Source organism: Lolium rigidum, chromosome 6 (assembly GCF_022539505.1).
Source record: "Lolium rigidum isolate FL_2022 chromosome 6, APGP_CSIRO_Lrig_0.1, whole genome shotgun sequence".
Taxonomy (NCBI): domain Eukaryota; kingdom Viridiplantae; phylum Streptophyta; class Magnoliopsida; order Poales; family Poaceae; genus Lolium; species Lolium rigidum.
In genome coordinates, this window is record NC_061513.1 from 350,627,883 (window position 1) to 350,636,533 (window position 8,651).

General features: G+C 43.2%; 1 pseudogene; it reads right to left on the bottom strand.

Moving 5' to 3' along the window:
* Positions 1-5,023: 5,023 nt before the first annotated feature.
* Positions 5,024-6,789, bottom strand: LOC124660180 (annotated as a pseudogene).
* Between the last annotated feature and the right edge of the window lie 1,862 nt (positions 6,790-8,651).

Consider the following 8,651-nt stretch of genomic DNA (forward strand, 5'->3'; position numbering starts at 1 on the left):
GATCGATTGAACCATTTACATACGATACCGATTCCCTTTGTCACGCGATACTTTACTTGTCCGAGGTTCGATCATCGGCATCTCCATACCTTGTTCAACCTCGTTACCGACAAGTACTCTTTACTCGTACCGTGGTATGTCATCTCTTGTGACCCAGTCACATGCTTGCAAGCTAATTAGACGACATTCCACCGAGAGGGTCCAAAGTATATCTATCCGTCATCGGGATGGACAAATCCCACTGTTGATCCATATGCCTCAACTCATACTTTCCGAATACTTAATCACATCTTTATAACCACCCGTTTATGCAATGACGTTTGATGTAATCAAAGTACCCTTCCGGTGTAAGTGATTTACATGATCTCATGGTCGAAGGACTAGGTAACTATGTATCGAAAGCTTATAGCAAGTTGAACTTAATGACTTGATCTCATGCTACGCTTATTTGGGTGTATGTCCATTATATCATTCACCCAATGACATAACCTTGTTATTAACAACATCCAATGTTCATGATCATGAAACCATGATCATCTATTAATCAACAAGCTAGTTATACAAGAGGCTTACTAGGGACTCCTTGTTGTTTACATAACACACATGTATCAATGTTTCGGTTAATACAATTATAGCATGAGATGTAAACATTTATCATGAACACTAAGATATGACAATAACTAATTTATTATTGCCTCTTGGGCATATCTCCAACAGTAACATCTGGTGTTACAACTATTCTCATAGTGGATTTGGCCTCCAGGTCACCGTGGTTTTTACCTAATATGGGTTTCCACGTTAAACTTTGTGTCAAATGTGCTTCATCCTTTCTATTTTCCATGTTGCGGATCTGACACGAGAGCTAGTAATGATGACCGTGTAAGTGACAGCGTAATCGGAGGTATTTCATAGACCTAAGCCAGTCGATGAATATAATTAACTGGAAAGTCTTTCGAGGCTTCAGGAATCAGGAACTCTGCAATCGTCTTTGTCAGATATATTCAGGCGCAACTACAGAAAATACATTTGAGATGGGAATCTTTAAATTGTCGAGAATCGATAACATACAAGTTTCTCATTTCTATGTGTTCACAATCATTTTCTTTGTATACAAATGTATACTGGCACACCCGCACTTAAAACGCCAACGCGGATGAATTTGAATATTTATCTCGCTAAAACAGGCACGCGAGCTAAGGGAGCTGTACGTGGTGCTGAAGCCGGCGGTATCGTGATAAAGTAGGTTGTGCCTTGGTGTTGGGTCTGAGTGCGCGGAGAAGCCGACATGCCATGATATCTTTGCTTTTGGATGTGATCTCCTTGTGCTGTTGAACTATATTTCTCTGTATGGTTGGCGAAGTTGTATGCCCAGCGTTGTGTAATCTGATTTGATACTGTATGTTTTATTAATTTAAAGTCGGGTAAAGTATTGCCTATTATCTTAAAAAACATTGATCTGCCCTAATTATACACTAGAAAGAACTATTTCAATATAAGATTTATTAGACGATATCCTTTAGAGATCTCTACTACGATATTAAGGACATTAAAATAGATTTGAACATAGACGAGCATATATACACACGAAAATATTTGCATATACCCTATTAACTATGCAATTAAAGAAAAACTAAGGAGAACCTTTTATAATAGAATACATTTTAAGTGTGTCACTATGCAACTTTTTCAGTGATATACATTACAATTGTATAACAAATATGATATATTTAGTATTTGCAACATTTAAATGTGGTTAAATTTGGCAACAAAGAGATAAAATATAATATTAGTTAATAATATAGTATGGTAACATAATTCCCTATAGAATTATAAAATTTTAGTATAAATATGTTTATTTTAATTCACAATATTTGGATCTACCATGTTTTTGGGGCTACTTCTGGATGAAGTCAAACACCGAGGGAAGGCTTAAGACCGGAGCTGAAGTGGAGCGGTGGCTCAAAGGAAGCCGTCAACATAGCCTCTAACACTACAACATGTACACCGATCAATGATGATAGACCGCGCCTCGATGACCAGCCCTTTAGCAGCCATACTTACTATTCTAGTGGTAGATATGACGATTTTTTGCCTTTTGGTTGTGAAGTTCCGATAATTTTGTCTGTTGTTTTCTTCCGGGCTTGTGAACAATGATAGTAACCTTTCTTCACCTTCAATGTTTGCTAGTATGTCATTATGGCTTTAACCGTTCCTTTGAGCATGCTTGGTTGTCGACGTGCGCGTGTGTGTGCCATGGTAGGCACTGGGCTGGTGTTCGACATGATTTTATTTATGTACACGATGGTATGGCAATGAGAATCAAGACTCAAGAATAAGCTAGGCCGGTGTATTAAGGTCGTATATACGAATGAGATTGTCCCCGAGACAATATATACATGGGCTATGTCAGGGTATTGGTGGATTTAGTATACACTTTTTCATAGTGGGACGTATTGTCTACTCGTACATGCACTGTACACAATGTTTCTAGTTGATCCATACAATCTGGTTGGTTCAGAATGGTGCTTGTTGCCGCTTGCGTCATCTCACAGATTGGCATTTGTACGGCCGACGAGAGCGTCGCAGTCAGTAGTCACCACCTCCTCGGGGCTACTCGTAGTAGGGACTCGCTCGCTCCTGACCGAAGGAGCGGTTGCATTGCAGATTTGCAGTGAGTAAGCAAAAGGGCCATGTTTATTTTCTTCATGTTGAGCATACCCAGGCCTCTAAATTCCTTAGGTCTACAAATTGTTGGCCAGTTAACTAGGTGGTACTTGTATTTCGGGCCCGAACGTTCCTAGTAAAATTTCGATCTGTGGGAGTCAAACCTCTCATGAATCCCATCGTGCAGGAGAAAGAGCACCATCGCAAACATCGGGAGGTTATCGATGCAGGCATTGGAGAGAATAAGTTGTCCACCCGACGATAACAATCTCCCTAGCAACGGTTCGATCTTTTTAGCTAACTTCCTAATAACCAAGTAAAGCCACTCTTCCAAAGATAGTTTCCTGTCTGAGATTGGCAAGCCCAAATAGACAAAAGGAAAAACACCCAGCTTGCAATTGAGCATGTTGGCAATCCGAGACCTATCGGAGCTGAGCGGACCAAGCACAAAAATCTCGCTCTTGTGATAGTTTATTTTGAGGCCATACATGTCCTCGAAACACATCAGGATAAACTTCAGATTTGCAATGTCCTCGAAAGGATCCCACACAAGGCTTCACCGATGAAATTGAATAGGAGGGGAGAGAAAGGATCATCTGTCTGACATAGGCATCCCCAATGGGCCTGCCGAAGATGGTACCCGGGGTTTGCTGAAGGCCCACGACCCGAAGGTTATGAAGCCCGGAAGCCCAGTCAGGAGATAGTTTGGAAAGATAGAGTTTTATTAGGAATATCGACTTGTAATTATTACGGGATAGACTCAGATAGTCTCCCGGACTTTGTAACTTGTACATCACGAAACCCTTGGCTCTACCTCCTATATAAGGGGGAGTCGAGGGACAAAGAAAGCATCGATTTCATTGTCAACACAACCCTAGTTTTCATAACAGTCGACTACTTTTCCGGCTGAACCTTCGAGATCTACTTGGCCTTTACTTCCCTGAAAACCCTAGTCTACAATCTGTAGGGATTGACAAGTCGATACCTTGTCACTGTCTGACCCCTCTCTTATTCCTGAAGAAAGGCCCCACTTCCCCGTTAATGGAAATTGCAGTCTGCCCCCAGAGACCAGTTGCATAACCCTGTGAATGTATCCCTCGTCAAACCCTTACAGTGCAGCACCTTAGCGAGGAAATCCCAATTTACTCGATCGTAGGCCTTCTCAAAATCCAACTTCAGCAGAATTCCCCCATGTTCTCTAGCTCGAATGTCATGCACGATCTCAGTCAGTGCAAGGGGGGCCATCAAGAATGTTTCTGCCTTTGGGAAAGGCAGTTTTATTTGGGCTAATAATTATGTTGGCAATCCGGTCCAACCTAGTGGCATAGCCTTTGGAGATGATTTTAAAAATCACATTGATCATGGCAATGGGTCTATATTGAGAGATCTGGTCCGCCCCGTAACCTTAGGACTAAGGGAAAGACTCCCAAAATTTAGTCTGGAGATACCAATGCGCCCCAGCACAAAGTCGTTCAGAATATGTAGGATCCCATGTTTAACCTGCGACCAAAAATTCTTGAAGAACAATACTGGGAAGCCGTCCAGGCCTAGGGCGGTATCCGTCTTCATTTCCTTCATGATGCAATTTAGCTCGGTTTCAGAAATGTGAGCGCAAGACTGATGTTCTCCTCCTCCGACAAACGCCCAACCCCCACCCAGGTGGACGGCGCCAACCCGCAACCCCTAGGGGCTGAACGGATTTTACTTTGCTACATGCTGCGCATAAATGCCAAGCTTTTGTTGTCTAATACATTTACTGAATTAAATATAAACAGCAGAGGCCACAAGTCATGAATTTAAGTATAACTGTCAAAACTTCTGTAAGTCGATTCACCACTGAACGATATGTTTTAAAGGGCAAGAGAGCTGCCTTTTAAGTTGTAAAGAGCGGCAACAGGCAACTGTCCAACTTCTGAATTTACATCGAAAACAAACTGATATTATGTTGTATCCTCTACAAATTGGCACTACCATCAACCTTTTAGATGGTGTGTACTTCTCCAACATGTGATTTGCTGCACCTTTAACAAATATCCAGAGGTAACCGAGAATCTATGCTGTGACATGACAACAACAACAACAACAACAACAACAACAACAACAACAACAACCAAGCCTTTCAGTTCCAAACAAGTTGGGGTAGGCTAGAGTTGAAACCCATAAGATCTCGAAGCCAAGTCATGGTTCCGGAACGTGGATAGCTAACTTCCACGCACCCCTGTCCATGGCTAAATCTTTGTCGATATTCCAAACCTTAAGGTCTCTCTTAACGTACTCCTCCCATGTCAAGTTTGGTCTACCATGACCCCTCTTAGCATGACATTATACAGAAATGAAGTTTGCCTCCTGCTTTAAGGTGCTACATCTCTGATGCAAATCCAATGTTCTAAAACCATTCAGGCGTCAATGGAGGGGTGTACCTGTACCTATGTCTAGACACGCCATGGTGATGCTCGCACGTCATGCTTGTCGAGTCCATGCCATTACCACTCACAGGGCCGTCAGGAAGCACTGCATCATAGAACTTCTTGCACTGCTTGCATTGAACACCTTTCAAATTCTCCCGGTCAGCTTTCTTTCTTACAGGTTGTATGTATTTGAAACCTTTATTTGATGGATGGACTGAAATCGTTCTTCGCTGCTTGGGAACTGGTATGTTGTTGAGACCTTGAGTGGCACTGTTGATGGCTTGAATCTCATCATCAGAGATATTTAACTCTATATCTCGGGGAGGAGCAGCAGCAAGGGCCAGTGCTTCTTCGCGAGTTTTAGGGTTCCTGATAGTATTTCTGACAGCCTCAAGAGGAGTATCAAGAAAATCGTCATGTGGATCAACAACACCTGGTTCATTAGATGCACGAATTTCCCTCCAGTGACTTGGGCTGATGAAACTAGATGATGCATATGTCTTTGAAGTGCTAGCAGCATTCTTTTGCGGAGCTTTGGTTGGATGAGATGGTAGAGAAAGGCGCGAGTTACTCAATAGGATCCTGTCCGAGGTAGCATGTGGAGTCTCTTGGGCCTTCATAGATGAACAAGAAGCATTCTTTCGGTCTTCAGTCTTAGACATTAACTGAATGCTCTCCTTTTCTGTGTCCTGCAAATCTTGATATCGAACAAGACGATGTAAATACAGATATGGAAACAGTAACTCCTACATATATAAGAAACATGCATGTTATGTGATAGCATTGGCAGAAAAGAGATACTGGCAATTTAACATTGATCTGCACCATAATGTGATTCTGTGATTAATTAACTAAACTACACTAAAGTAGCTCTCGGGAATTTGGAAAATCATAGGGTGGTACCTTTAAGCTTTCTCTTACTCGGTCGACTTCCCGAGGTCTTCCGATTTACAGGAGACTTGGAGCCTTCATTCTGTTCAAACTTCTTTTTAAGAAGATGGCTGTACTGAGACCTGAGATCCTTGTATTTCGTAGTCACATGATTGGCTTTATTCTGCGCAAGAAGAAGATCATTATCCTTGGACTCCATCTGATGCAGCAGCAGCTGATGTGCCTCCCTCTCCCTTGATATCTCAGCAGCCTTGTCTCCAATCTCACTTTTCAGCTGACGAATCACCTCATCCTTCTTCATTTCCTCCAATGTCACCAGGAACTGCTTCTTCTCGGCATCATGCTCCGTGGCCAATCGCACGGCATCCACAAGCTTTTCCTTAATCTCCTCAAAAGAGCTCTCCAGCCGCAGCAGCCTATCCAGCTCCTTCAATCTCCCCAGGAGCTGCTTCTTCTCGGCATCATGCTCCGCAGCCAATCGCGCGGCATCCGCTAGCTTCCCCTTCATCTCCTCGAGAGAGCTCTCCAGCTGCAGCAGCCTACCCTCCGCACGGCGCTTCCCGCAGCTGAGATCCTCCAGCTGGCTCACCAGGACGGCCTCCCTCTTCCTCCAATCATCCTCGGCCGCCTTCGTGGCCTTCGACTGCGCCTGGATGTGCGGGAAGAGCTGGGTGCATAAGATGAACTCCGTCTGGGAGACCCGGTCCTTGATCTCCTGGATGGTGCTCACCAGAATGGTAAATAGCCCGCAGATGTACTTCAAATCATCCGCCGCCGCGTCGGCCCCGCGATCGGCGATCGAGATTCCCAGCACCTTACCCTCCATTTCTACAAGGGGCGGATCGTGTGGCACGAAAAATTTGTGGACAGCGAGAGGACGGCGGAGGGATGAGGCGACGTCGGGAGGGGAGGGGAACGCCGCCGTCAAAGCCGGAGGCGGGGAGCGACCGGGAGGTTGGTGGCCTGGGGAATTTTGGGGATCTCGAAAATTTAGAGCGCCATTTTTTTCAAGGGAGAATTGGTTATTTACCAAAAGTTCAATAGCCTTGGATCATTTACCCAAAGTTGAATGTACATTGGTAAAATACCCATGAAGTGGATTAATTGTGTTTATGCTCTACCCAAAGGGTTTTTCTGTAAACTAAAAACTTTTACTCGCTCTAATTGATGATGAAAATGACTACTTCACTCCTACTTTGTGGCTTACAAAACACATTCGTCCAAATTTGATTCTTTTTCATGTGTGCATAGAGGTGTGGGCTGGCATTTGTATGCATAGGTTTTGGCCAGCGAATTACAGAATGAATGTCAATACTACTACCATCAGAAAAATAAGTCGATCATTACTTCCATTAACTGAATCCACGCTGAAGCAATATGAATCAGGTCGTAACTAGCTGAGGCTGGAGAAATACAAATCAATTAACGACTCACTTGTATAGACGAACATGCATGATTTCGTGGAGGTACATGTTGCACGCCAATCAGAAATACTAGCAGATGTAAAATGGATAGATCGAGGACATGTAGGTGGGCGGCGCCGGGCTGGTGGCAACGGCGGAAGCACGAGCGAAAAGCACTGATGAATGAAGGACTGCCTTGGAACGGTTGCGGCAGGTCACTCGACGGTCGGTGGACACAGCAGTGCTTGATCTGCCGCCGAGAGCGGCGCTGGCCGGAGGCGCATGCTTACGTGTGAACTGGCTGACGGGATCTGCAATCTAATTGATTAATCTAACCCATCGAATGTTTAATGGCCAGCTCTAACTACGCCCTGCTATAAGAAAGAATTAGTTTTAAGTCCCTAATGGATATTTTACCAATGTACAATCAACTTTGGGTAGATGATCAAAGGCTGGTGAACTTTTGGGTACGTGTCCTCGGCTCCTCGCTCAAAGCGAAGGTGTGTTGGCCATAAGAAATGAAGTTCATTAACATTAATCGAGTAGAGATTTCTGCCTTCCGAGCTCCTCCATTGCTCCCCAACCTCAAAAAGAAAAAAGCTCCATTGCTCCCTGTGTTTTAAAAAATCAAAATTATTTTTACAATTTTTTTTAAAGAATTACGTACAAACGTGACAACTTTACTTTGAAATGCTTTGTATTTTGAGCTATAGAAAAATGAAAATGTATGGATCTAACATTTCTTATTTCCATACACAAAATTTATAGGTTTTGTTATTTTTATGTAGCCTAGAATTTAAATAATTTGGATTTGAAATTCTACATGTTTATAGGATACAACATTCACTACATCTAGTTTTTTTAACCTGTAAATATGATTTTAAGTTTTTTCAAATAAAGAGAGAGTTGGATCTTGGGAGCCAAAACTAGGTTTCACACTTAATCCCGTGCTGCTCAGGGGCCCCATCGAGTACAAGAGAGAGAGAGAGAGAGAGAGAGAGAGAGAGAGAGAGAGAGAGAGAGAGAGAGAGAGAGAGAGAGAGAGAGAGAGAGGGAGAGAGGGAGAGAGAGAGGGAGAGGGAGAGGGAGGGGGAGGGGGAGGGGGAGAGAGAAGGAATGATAGTAGAGAGATTAGGGAGGAAGATTATTACAAATGGGAAGATGAAAACCAATATCACAATTCCTTCTCTCTAGTAACCAAAAAGTTTTCAGAGACTTAAAGTATTTGAAGCTATTGTAAATGATCTTAGTACCATTGTACCATTATCCATTACGACCAAAACAA